The sequence below is a fragment of the Alosa pseudoharengus genome, unplaced genomic scaffold, assembly GCF_046254945.1.
Source record: "Alosa pseudoharengus isolate Yale_2024_CS ecotype anadromous, Long Island Sound unplaced genomic scaffold, YU_APseudo_1.1 YU_APseudo_1.1_scf_10, whole genome shotgun sequence".
NCBI classification, from domain to species: Eukaryota; Metazoa; Chordata; class Actinopteri; order Clupeiformes; family Clupeidae; genus Alosa; species Alosa pseudoharengus.
The window spans coordinates 6,563,759-6,577,500 of NW_027468565.1; positions in this window are offsets into that span (position 1 = coordinate 6,563,759).

Below are 13,742 nucleotides of genomic sequence, written 5' to 3' on the forward strand. Positions count from 1 at the left end.
CCAAATCTGACAAAGCAAACAATTTCGTAATCTAATACAATAATTCAATTTAAACGTAGGCTAGTTATTCCATGCAGTGCTATCTCAAAAATCTCTGCATACACATATTACATGGGATTATCAAAGTTGACCTCTTTAGTGAGAGGTCACATCAGGCAAACTTCCTCTTCTTGAATCTTTGGATGATGATAAGAAGAGAAGGGTCTGTCTATTGTCTCTGGATGACATATGTCTTACAATCCTATTTGGCGTTGGGGATAAGAATAGCCTGCAATAAATTAAAAGATGTGGTTACCTCAAGAAATTAATCATTAGGCTATATAGTATTAAGCAAGCTACATAGTTACAATAGGCCATTGTATTTTAAATGTCGAAAGCTCAAATTCAACACTTGAATTCCAAATGATAATTGTATTGCTTATTACAACTCACCGCCTACCTACTACTGCATATGCACATGCTGTATGCTATTACAACACAGTTCTAATGAGATTCTCTAAATCTTGCAAATCCACTTATTCTTCACATGCCACCTCCCACCATATGACACATGTGCTGGAACCCTCCACCATCAGCACTGGAGGCATTGCCTAACAAGATGCTGAAAAGGCACATGGCGGGTGGCAGCTGTATGAAAATGGTGCTCTGACACAAATAGGTTGATAAATGGATGCTCTATTTTCAGGTTGACCCTGCGAAATGACAAACCTTAATTAGGCAGTTTGGTGCTCGCGGCCGGCCACTGTCAAACTGCCCATACAGTAACCCCATAGCGTTGATCCACTTGCAGTATTGATTAAGTCACTCTCTCAGCCAGTGAAAGGGGATCAAACGAGGCATGTGTGAAAGGCTTTATCAGACAGCACTCCAGATAACCTGATACAACCCGATACTGCCTTCTCAAGAGGTTGCAACCTCACCGGCCCCTCCAGCCCTCATTAATTAGCATTCTCTCTGTACCCCTCTTTTCACTTTCACACTCTCTGTCTCTCTCCTTTCTTGCTCTCCCACTCTCTTTCTTCTTTATTTCTCATTTTCTTTCTGTCTGTCTTTTCTGCAGCTTCGTCCTACCTCATTACTTTTACTCTCTCTCCGTCTCTCAGTCTTTCTTTCTGTAGTTCCTTCTCTCTCCCTATGATTCTGCCTTTCTTCATTTTTATCTTTCCCTCCCTCTCTCTCCTCCTTTGTTGTCTTTACAGTCTATTACAGCTCACACTGTTTTAATTCTATTTAGATGAAGCACACACTGTTTTAATTCTATTTAGGAGAAATACACACTGTTTTAATTCAAGTGCAGATAACCCCATTCTGATTTTCAATATTTTTTCTCATTCTTTTTTATTAGTAAGGAGTTCCTGTGTGGCTCTTCCTCCATGTTCTCTCAGTCCAGCCACTCTCTTCCTGCCTACTTGTCTGCCTGCCTGCCGTCCTCTCTGGGGTCTTGTTCAGAAAGAGCAGAGAGCGTGTGTGGGAGTGCTGGCCAGGTAGGTGGCCTGCGTCTTGTTTGCGTGGTCAGGGGAACGTTTGTCATGGGCGACCCCCGTGAACCCCAGAGAGCTGCGGAGCGCGGACAGGCGCGGCGGCAAGACGGCCGGCTGGCGTAAAAGAGCAGCGGAGACCGCAGGGGAAATGGCCGAGGCAACTGGTGGCCCTGCAGCTGACACATGTGCTAACCGGGGTGTCAGTGTCTAAGCGGAGCAGAGCAGAGCACCACGTCTCTCTCTCTCTCTCTCTCTCTCTCTCTCTCTCTCTCTCTCTCTCTCATCCCCACCAAACAGCTTTCTTGGCATGTGTGAGCTTTTAGTGTAGTTTCTATCTGTGTGGGAAAACACACACACACACACACACACACACACACACACACACACACACACACACACACACATACACATATACAAACACACACACACACACACACACACACACACACACACACACACACACACACACACACAAACAAACACACACACACACACACACACACACACACACACACACACACATACACACATACACATATACAAACACACACACACACACACACACACACACACACACACACACACACACACACACACACACACACACACACACAAACAAACACACACACACACACACACACACACACACACACACACACACACATACACACATACAAACACACACACACATACTCACACAGGGAGTAATGCCTTGGTTGTATTGCTGAGAGCAGCAGCTATGTTTATGTGTGGAATGTGGAGTTCAGCACAACAACCCTTGCCCTCTTACTACAGTAATAGAGATATTGTTTTTAAAGGACTGTTGAACAATCCAGTATGAAGTATACCTTTATGTCTAGTAAGGGCTCTCTGTGTTTTAGAGTGTAATGTTAGAGACACTGCTTTTTTCCATTATGTCAGTCAGTAGAATAGATGTTTTTTTTCTTTTTTTTTTCTTGGGTTTTTAATTATGATTTGTAACATCAAATCCATAGATCAACACGCGGTAGTTAGTGCATAAAATGTACATTTAGAGATCTTTTTCTGTTATTTTCTTCTCCATTTGTGTGGTTGGGTTTAATTTAGCTAAAACAAGTGGAAATGGCATTCATGATAATAACAGTGACTTGTTTTACTCTCTATGGCCATGCCATGTAATGGATTCCGCATTCAATGAGAGACACAAGGCATTCACTGTGCTACTGCAGTTTGCATAAGGGTAATTAAGTGGATGAATACTTTGAATTCTTCTCTGTTTCACTAAGCTGACATGATCTAATAACATGCCGTGAATTATTGCATGCCTCCCTTAGTTAGGCACATGTCTGATGGCTTGGTTGCATTAATGTGCCTTCATGCAGCTTTTAGAGGATTTGAAGAGATGCAATTTAGGAATGCAATTTAGGAATGCAATTTAGGAATGCAATTTGGGAATGGCGGCTTTTAGTATCAGAAACGTCACTCAGTGGCGGTATGGGCAGCTGACATTTCTGTTTGTGTGTCTACGTTTGCTGCTATAAAAGGATTTTTCCCCCTAGTGTGTTGTAATGAATGCATGTTTTCAGTTATATATTCGTATAATGCGGCGTTCCTGACACGATGCCTCATTCTTGCATTGAAATGCCCATGCCGTATCAGAGGGCCGTTTCATTGTGGCGTGTCGTCCTTGCCATGAGGTCCATCTTTTTTTTCCCCTTCTCTTTGATTCCTGTCCCCCCTTTCCTCGCTTTTGGAGAATGGCCTGAATTTGAAGAAAAAAAGGCTTGGTGCCAGGTATTGCTGACACAGTGAGCGGAATTTTCTTCCCTCCCACAAAAGATTTGGGAGAAGCGCATTTGCATAAGGTCAGAGCCCGGCTCCTGATGGAAGTTGCACAGCATCTCTGTCTCTTAGCAACACTCTTGCTCTCTTGGTCCTTGCGTTAAATTGACTGGTCCTTTCCTTTCTTCCTTTTCAGCGCCGCGCTCACAATAAAATGCCACCCTCCAACCTATGTCTGTCACCCAAAAGGTCATCCCTCTCTTTTCCCCTTTTCTCTTTACCATTGCTTTCAACTCCAATTAAAAGATGAGTGCATTATTTATCTCATCTCTATTTTTTTCTCTTCTTGTTGTTCTCCTCTCTTTAATATTGCTAAAATTGTGATGAATATTAATATTTCCTCTCTTATTCTGTTTGTCTCTTTCTTGCTTTCTTTTCTTCTTTCTTTCTTTCTTTCTTTCTTTCTTTTCCTTTCAGATCCTGTGCTTCTCTGTGTGCTTGTGTCAGAATATGTGTTTGTTGTGTACGTGCATGTGTGTGTGTGTGTGTGTGTTTGTGTGTGTGTGTGTGTGTGTGTGTGTGTGTGTGTGTGTGTGTATGTGAGTGTGTGTGTGTGTGTGTGTGTGTGTGTGTGTGTGTGTGTATGTGTGTGTGTGTGTGTGAGTGTGTGAGAGAGAGTGGGTGAGTGGGTGAGTGGATATATTAACATGGCAATATTGAGGCTCTTCCAGTGCTGGGGATAGATAGGGAGCAAATTGGAGGCACCTGCAAGACAAAAGGGCCACTGGAGAGCCACTAATGTGGCAGGAGATGGAGGAAGAGAGTGGGCCCTGAGTCACCTTCTCCATCCATTTAGTGGTGGCTGGGTGGTGCTCGAAAAAAGGGGAGGAAGAAAAGAAAAGAAAAAAGAGGGTGATTCTTTTTTATATAATGCTGGTGTGTTCAGAAAATGAGTTGCCCTGTCTGCCTTAGTGGTGTGGGAATGGGTGGCAGACTCCAGATGCTGGAAAGCGATGTTAATAGAGGGTCAAATTTGGACAATAGTATCCATCACTGCTTTCAGGGATCTTTCTGTCATCCAAGTCATTTCTGACTGCTCTATCCAGCGAATTGGAGAGATGATTCAATTACTATCTTCATCTCTTTTTGGGCAGCTGTACACAATAATTTCATCTCTGCTCCCGTTTAGAGCATTTTAATCACCCTTCTCTTCATCCTGGCCACATTCTGGGGTGATGATGATCCTCCAATAAAATGTAGGCTACATTGATATCTACAATGGCGCATCATTCATATATGCTGCTGAATTGGTGCTGACGAGATTCTAAAATGTGGTCAATAAAGAGTTAATTAAATGAAATGAGTTTGGAGAGGTAATCTTTGACAACAAATTAAAACCATTTGGGTTGGTGATTGTAATTATGCAAATAATACCGATACTAACGGTGGTGGAGATGACGACAATGGTGGCAATATTATAATGATGTAGGACTGCAATGGTGATGAGGAGGATGACGATGACGATGATGGTGTTGTTGTTGTTGTTGTTGTTGTTGTTGTTGCTGCTGCTGTAGAAAGACATATCGAAAGGACAACAGAGGAATGCACCATCACTGTCTACCGTCGTTATTTTACCAAGTTCATTGCCAAGACTTTTTCTTATTTGCGATTATATTATTGTCCATCTTCTCTCTCTGCTTTACAAACATTGGACATCTTGAAATAACCAAATGCTGGACAGTTGAAGAGGTATTATCAAAGTCATGCACTGATTATTTTGTCTTGACCGTCAAGACAGCCAGGATATTCCCTCTGCGAAGGGTTCATGGGAAAGACCAGATTTGTCTCTTGTCCTTCCGTTCATAGTTAGACGACAATTAAAATAATATGTGGAGAATCACTGTATCTGCTTTTATTGTTGTTCTGAAATGTAACCTTAAATATGTAGGCCTAGGATTGAAATATTTAAATATTCAATGAGTCTAGAAAATGATTTACGGAAATCTGAAAAAGTTAATTGCCTTATTAAACAGGGTTATGAGGTAGGTAGGCTACAAAAGATCAAAATATAGGTTATATTAATTTATTCATCAATATTCATTTTTAATAATCTTAGTGTCGTCTACTGTTAAAGTTAGGTGGTATAAACAACTGGATCGCACCTCGCTTTCATTAAAATCTCATTTTCATTTTAATAAAATTTTCATTATATTCAAATTTAAAAAGTCCATTGACCAAAACAGGAAATGTTTTTGTTCAAAACACAAAATGCACCTCAGTTGACATAATCCGAACGATAATAACAGTTGAAAATAAGGAAGGCGCCTAGTTTTCAATGCGTGAACGCTCGAAGGTTCTTTCAGGGTGTGTGTGTGTGTGTGTGTGTGTGTGTGTGTGTGGAGGAGGGTAGTAACCCAGCAGGTCAGGCATGCGTAACGGTGACAGGGGTTGCCATGAGGCTGAAATGTTGCCAGTGAAAGGGGGGCATCCGTGCTCCTTTCTTGTACTTTAAGGTGGTTTAAAGGTCCCCGACCAGCTGTTTGCCACAGCATTACACCTGTGAAGTTCGCTAATGCATAGCTGCTGGAGAGAAAGCAGCCAAAAGTCGGGACTGTGACCCCTTCAGATTTTAATTAACTGCGAGCAGATGCACTGAAGACAAAGGTTCAATAAAGGACAAATTGGGAATCACGAGGAATTGAGACAGGATAGCAGAGGGAAGAAAAATATACAGGCGTAGTTTCTTCTATGGCTAGGCTATACCCTTTATGCAAAGGCTCGTGGCCTAAAGATCCTTAAAATAAACAAACAGTGACATTTTGCGTCTTATTTTTGATCACATGCCGAGACTTTTGTTTATAAATGGAGATATGGGCGTAGGCTGTTATTCTCACATAGCCTGTTTAGGCTTGAAACGGAATCCATTCACACACGCGCATCCTCTTGCACACATGCAAAACCAATATAGGCTACATTTATAAAATAAAGATGACAGAAATAAGCTAAAATGAAGTTAACAAGCAGAGTATTTCAGTGTGAATTTTATATAATTGTCTAGTGCTGTCTAATAATTTCCAGAGAGAATAAGACTAATAAATACTCTCCATCTCATTCTCTCTCTCTCTCTCTCTCTCTCTGAATGTTTTTGCGAGGCTAAAATATTAAGGTCCTACTTGGTGTTTAATGAGATGCCGAGGAATTCAAAAAGTCTGAAAAACATAGACTGAGAAATATAATTGTATTTTTTAAAAATATATATATTTGTAGACTGCAGTTGAATGCTTTGTCAACATGCACTATATACTGTGAATTATGTGAACTACTAGATGTCCACACACTGTGTTTTTCGCTTTTGAAGAAGAGCTAAACACACCCAGTAAAAGTGAAACGAGAAACCCCTGCATAATTCACACGGGCATGACACCCGGGGATCAAAGGGCGTTGGAAGGGCAAAACCAAACTACTAATTGCTACTCGGTAATGGTGAATTAATTGGCTCTCTTAGGCTTCTTGGTCCCACTCGAAATAAACCAACAGAAATGTCTCAGGTTAAAGACCTTTGGTATAACCTATTGATTTTAGCGTTGTAATCGTATTGGCAAAGATGTGAGCTAGTGTGATGCAGATTTGAGCAATGCCTTATTGCGGGTAACAAATAGCCTTGATATCTGAGCAACTCCGAGAATGGCCCCAGACTTCAAATACTCTATTGGGATATCTCAATTTGATCGATATGAAGAGGAGGATGATGGGCAGCTGATTCGAATTGAGTTGCTAAATGCGGTATTGGCAACGCGTCTCCCTCCAATCTGCAGCGCTGGATGGTGATGATGGAACACCCTTGGACTACGAGTGCTGATTACATCAAAGAATCCCACGCTTATAGCTATCATCTGGCGTAATCTCTCGTCTCCTTTGGTCTTACTTCTAAACATCCACATCATCATGTCTGTTCCACTTGTCATTCTATCCGTGATCCCGGTGTCTTTCGTCAGCCCATCATAACCTATCATAAAATACCCGTCTTTGGTAAGGACCAGGAGACCAGAGGGCATCAGATTTATTTCCAAATGACAGAAGAAGGGGACAAGGCACAACCTTTATGCTCTGGTCATGCTTTTGTTCTCCCTCTCGTTTTCCAACACACACACACACACACACACACACACACACACACACAGACACACACACACACTTGACTAAGTGTATCTGCATTACTTTTTAAAAAAAAATGCATTTGACATTTATTTCACCATACAATGCATATACCCCCACAGACGTCTGCTTCATGTTAATATCTCCCCATTTTATGTTTCCCCTCCTCTTGACATATTTTGCCCCTTTCCTGCAGAGATTTGGAGAGCTGCAAACTCCTCCCAACGAATCCCCCGAAAAGACACCGCCACTGGGCGATGCAGTGGCTCCATGGAGAGGAATATATCCCACACACTTAAGGAAGAAACAATGTCATCATTACTGTAAGACCCCCCGCTAGTTTCCCCCCACTGATAGGAGAATGAGCGGCTTCTTCTGCCTAATCCTCTTTTTTGCAGAGCGTTCTTCCTTTCACTGCTTACTTCCTTTCTTTCTTTCTTTCTTTCTTTCCTTCTTTTTTTCTTTTTTCTTTCTTTCTTTCTGTCTTTCTTTTTTTCTAGTTGTCTCTTTCTCTCTACTCCATATTTCATAGATATTCTTCATCCCCTTACCTCAGATCAGTGCTGGAAGGTTGTAGTGAATTATTTTAGTTAGGAGAAGAGTTCCATAGGATTGCATATGATTCAAATATGCTGCCATGTTGGCATTGGCTCTGAATGCCTTGTTGATGTAAATGCTTGCTGTTATTTTTATTTTGTTTTCAGAAACTGAAGCAAAAGTCAGAGAACACAAACAATGACCCAGTGCCTGAATGGCAGAGAATTCCGCAAAGGCTGGCATTTACCTCCCCCTCTCTCTCTCTCTCTGTGTCTGTCTGTCTCTCTCTTCCTCCCTCCACGCGTGTGTTGTGATGTGTCTGCATCAGAGGACTGAAAAACATCTGTGCCTGTGCTTGTGCGTGGGAAGGCCCCCCACCCACTGTCTGTGACCCACAGTGATAGCTCCTGGACCCACGCCACACACAGGCTGGCTCGGGCTTTTACAAATGCCTGTTCTGTCACATCGTTTGCCTTTTTTTCTCTTTTTTTTTCTCTTTCCCTCTCTCTCTCTCTCTCCCACTCTCTCCTCCACCTCTCTCTATATGTCTCTCTCTTTCCCTTCCTCTCTTTCTTTCCCCTTCTGTTTAGCAGCCTCTGACACCACCACATCTTCTTCCTCAGGTTCAAAGTGGGGCTTTTTTGGCGCCACACAGAGACCTGCTCCACACAGCCACACCTCACTACTAACCCTCCCCACACCACCATGACAATATCTCCCCACGGACTGCGAAACAATTCCCAAACTGACTAGCATACATCGCTACACCATGTCAAATTTCCCCGCAAAGCCTTCCGGAACGCAAAACCATCCAAAATATGTATTCGCCGTTGTTTTCAATGAGGGTCAAGCTGCTTGTGAGCATGCTAGTTCAGATTGTGTCCTTTAATTAAGTATTTATGGAGCAGCCATGGCAGTGAGGTGTACGTTTACATAACACCGGTCGCTCCACCCAGCCGTCCCTGCCCCCTCTCTCACCCCCCGCACCCGCCCAGAGTAATGCCCTCCTCTCCCCCACAGCCTGGCAGGCCATCATTCCTTGTGTGTACTTCCAGCAATGATATCAAAAAGGTTTTTTGGTCAAGCCAAAGCGAGGTCATCCTAATAATACCCAAGGTCAGTGGTGGGAGCCAGCGAGTCTCCCAGTCATTTTTCATTTGTTCGCAGAGTTAATGACAGTTGCAGGGGGAACAGGAACTTGGAGCCGGCAGGCATGTGATGTCACCAACACATGCCAGGGGGATTATAAGGGCAGGCAAGGGACAAGGGCTGTGGATTAGAATGAGAGAGAGACAGAGAACGAGAGAGAGAGAGAGATCTTTACATTTCATCTCCATTTACACTGATGCTGTGCATCTGGAATTACATTAAAAAAAATAAAAAAAACATTAACCAATGAAATACATTTCTATATTAGTTACAAGAGTCTGCTTTGTTATCTTTTAATTGGAAGGTTACTTTAAAGCTTATGTTCACTGCAATGGTTTGGAATGAAAGATTCTATAATATTTCAACAGATCATGTCATTAGCCCAGTGTTAAGAAAACACTGTGCTGTGGGTATGTGTATGTGTAAGTCTACCTAAACTAATGCTAATTTGGACATTTGACGGTCATAAGACTGATATGTGTATTCCAAATAAAACTTTGTTTTACCCAGGTAAACGGTTTCCGAGGTGGAAACACGAGTTGGAAAGTAGCCAAATCCAATTAGCACAGGATGTAGGATATGTGCTTCTGACAGTATAGACAGACAAACATGTTTGCTGAGTATGCATATGGCACAGACTTTCCTACATATAGACCTCTATATTAGGATTTCTCTGCAAAGCAATTACTTTGACCAGCTTAAACACACACTACACTGTCTGTTGTTGTGGCATATGTCCGCCCAGAGCAGATTTGTGCTTTTATTTGTGCCTAGATTGTTGCTGTGTTTCCTACAGTATAATTTTCTCTCTGCTTTACAACAAAATATAGGTCTGAAATGTATATGGGATCATAATTATGTGTGGGATTATAATAGACCTCACATACATGACAAAGTATCAGGATAATAATCTGGCCAAAAACCTTTTTGTGGAAATACTTGATGATGTTGACAATTGTGTCATCTAAATTTAGAATGAAGAGATTAATACCGGCATAGAACAAAATGCACTTTCCAGTATTACAGAATCAGATTTTGTAAACTCACACTCTTGTGAAACCATATAGGAGACACAGAGAATCTCCATCTTTCACAGAGGAGGACCACAATTTCCTCTTGTTGCTATGCTATGATGTGCACCTTGTGAGTGCAGCAGTTAATTGAGGTGAACCAAGGGGACACTGGGACTGCTGCCATTTTTAATCGTCCAGAAGCAACACTACGCAAACTCTCAAGCAAAAAGAAATCTCAAGTTACAATGCCTCCAGGCAGCAAGGCAACGGTAACATTTTCTATGCACAGTGCCCCGTTGCAGAAACTGGGGACTAATTTGGATGCAACTGAACTGTAAGAGAGCCTTGACATTTCATTGAGCTGGTAGGTCAGGACGAGAGGAATGCTTGCATCACCTTTTTGGGTGAACCTCATTTGTATGTTGGCTCAAACAAGATATGTGATGGTAATTATAAGAGTTATGGCTCCAGCTCCTGGGCATAAAACTAGGGGACCAAGAACATGTGTAAGGTCAACTGTGCTGTAGAACAGTGATAGAACAACATAACCTATATACACACGGTAGAGTAAATTAATGTATCCCTGACATGCACAAATACATACACATTAACTGACGCATGAATTCTAGAGCATGCTATTATATGTGTATGAAGACACACACACACACACACACACACACACACACACACGCACACACACACACACACACACACACACACACACACACACAAACAGCACACACACACAAACAGCACACATCACTGGGACTCTGCCCTTCCTCTCATCCCCCTGCTGCTTGATGCCACTAAACATATGAGTAGATTTTGCTTGAGCACAACCCCGGTGCAGTCCCTGGTGCTTTGGTGTTCACACTGCAGTTTGTCAAACTCTTTTGTTGACGGCGCAATGACAGCGATGACCTAATTTTTGGCGGAGCCTAACACATCAGGAGCAGTCTGGCCCATGCTGTCCTACCTCAGTTTGAGCCTCCTCGCAAACGCCAATGAGGATCCGGGATGAGGAAGTGGGGGGAGAGAAAACTGTTGACAAATTTCTTCTGAGGAGTGATCCTCTCTCTCTCTCTCTCTCTCTCTCTCTCTCTCTCTCTCTCTCTCTCTCTCCTCGTACACCATTGCCTTGGTAGCCCACTTCGTTGAGGAGCTGCTCTCGTTTCTGTGCAAGGTCATGGAGTATAAATATGAATTGCGTTTTGCATTACTTCCAGATGAGTGAAGCTGTCAGACCAATAATACCAGCTTTCAGTTCCCCGTTCTGCCACTTCTCCCCCATTTTTTTGGCCAAGAGGTCATGTGCAAATTGAAAGTGACAGGCCCAGCCTGCATGTCCAACAGACTAATATTGTTAGAGTGGTCTGTCATGGCATAGATCAGAGCACTCCAACACCAACTGTCTGCGAGGGGTCTCTGTGTTTGGTTGCTGGGATGACATACAACTTGGAAGGAGGCAAAGATGAAGAGAAGGGAAGAAGGAGAAGTATTTTCTCCCCTGTTCTAGCCTTAAGGTATTCGTTAGGGTTCTTGGGTTATCTGAATCACAGATGCTATGCAATTTATCTCTCTGGAACAGGTGGCTAACACGCAAGCAGGTGGACAATCTCGAACTTATCTTGTCCTCAAGCCTGGAGCCCCTCCCACACACAAACATTCACATGGACACACACACGCACACACACACACAGAGACAGAGAGAGAGAGAGAGAGAGAGAGAGAGAGAGAGAGAGAGAGAGAGAGAGAGAGAAAGATAGAGAAATGCATTGCATTATGTTTTTTTTCAATCACTCACATGCATAGCATGAACTTGATACCATATGATTCCTTTTGCAAATCATTCAAACTTATCTCAATGTTTGTGCTTTGTTTATCATTAGACAAACACAAACACTTATAAAGCCTTTAACATATTAAAATGTTTACATGAGAAACCTCAAGAAAAATTTCCCGATTCCTTTCATGTGTAAATAGGGTGAGAGAAAGCAAAGGCAGGAAATGTCATGGACACCAGGGTGTCATGGACAGGGCATATCTGAGCCCATTGCCCTGTCCCTTCCTGACAGGACTCTGCTCACTGACAGCTGAAGTGTGTTCCTGTAGCTGAGATGAGGCTGGCTCTTGGCAGATCTGATGGACTTCCTCACCATTTGAATTCAGTTCCCCATGCTATTTTTCCGCTGTCTCACTTCAGGTGTTTCGATGGGAGAAGAATCTTGTCACTTCAAAGGGATTTTCCCATCCTTCCCCTTATACAAATATGATATCTTGTCATTTCTTCATGTGTCTATGTCTTATTGTTGACTCCAAGCTCTGTCAGGACTGAACAGGTCTCCATCATCTTGTTTTGGATGTGATGATAATGTCAGTACTGCTATTTCAAGTATACTTTGAACTAAGAGAGAAATAAAAGTGGCTTTGTCATGTTGAAAAATAACACCTACTTCCAAAGCCATCTACCTGAAGTCCTTCAAATAATATATTGCAGTAATGTGAATACATCTGAAGTTAATAAGGATTATAAATCACACAGACTTTCATATGTTTCTCTCTCTTTGTATAGCAGGTAAAAAGGTAAAAACATGCAAATCATAAGAAGCAATGAGCCCTGTCACTGACTTAATGGGAGATTTATTGAAAAGATTTCATGTTTTGGCAAAAATATCTGATTTCTTTCTGACGTGTAGGCATACCCATGTCGTTTTCAGATTTAATAATCAAATTGGTCATATTTATACATTATTCACATATTATTTGGATTTATTTGATACAAAAGAAAAGATGAAAGACAGTGCGAATGTGCAAGAGACATGCATATGCAACACAGCGACATGTTGTAAGGCTTTCAGCGTCAGTGTGCTTTCATGCTAGTGCATGATGCTATCAAAACATCAAAAGTAAGGCGTGCAGCAGAGGTTTGACAGGGGTCAGGGCCTACGTCTACGTCTTCACGTGTGTCGGGATAGGTCTGGCCAGGAGACCCGTGGTGTAAATGGGCCTATACGCCTGTCATCCCCCTAATAGACTTGTCAAAGCCATGCCACCGCCTCCAGGAACCAAGCTGGTGCTGCATTGTGCTCGGATCATGTGACATCATATGAGGGAAAAAAGGGAAAATGTTAGTAGTTGATGTTATGCTAGGTTACATTTAGAAAAATCAATGTTTGCATTCTATGATTACCGATTGATGTCAAAGACCGAGGGTGCGTGTAGCCTATAGCAAAATGATTAGCAGATAAATTAGTGAGTAGCCTATTTTCTCTGCCTCAAGACGTTTTCACCAGCCAAGATTTGGTATGATAAATAGAGGGTGCCCAGAGAAAACCTAACACTTCAAACCACAAAGTTTATTAAAGGGGTGGAAAGATGCTCGTCTATCCAACACAATTAAAAGGTGGCCTACTAAATGCATTTTTGAGTGAAATTAGGTCAATATAGGCTGAGGATAGAATGCCCCTGAAATAGCCTTAGGACCATGTTTCTTGGTAAGATAATTATCACCGATTGATCATGTGACAATGTAGGCCTACGTTTAACTGTCATTGGTAGGTCTATTCTTAGTTGTGTTTAGTCATCTAATTGCCTGTAGACTAAACCACGTTTTGAACTAATAAATCAATTTAGCATTGTAGCCTAT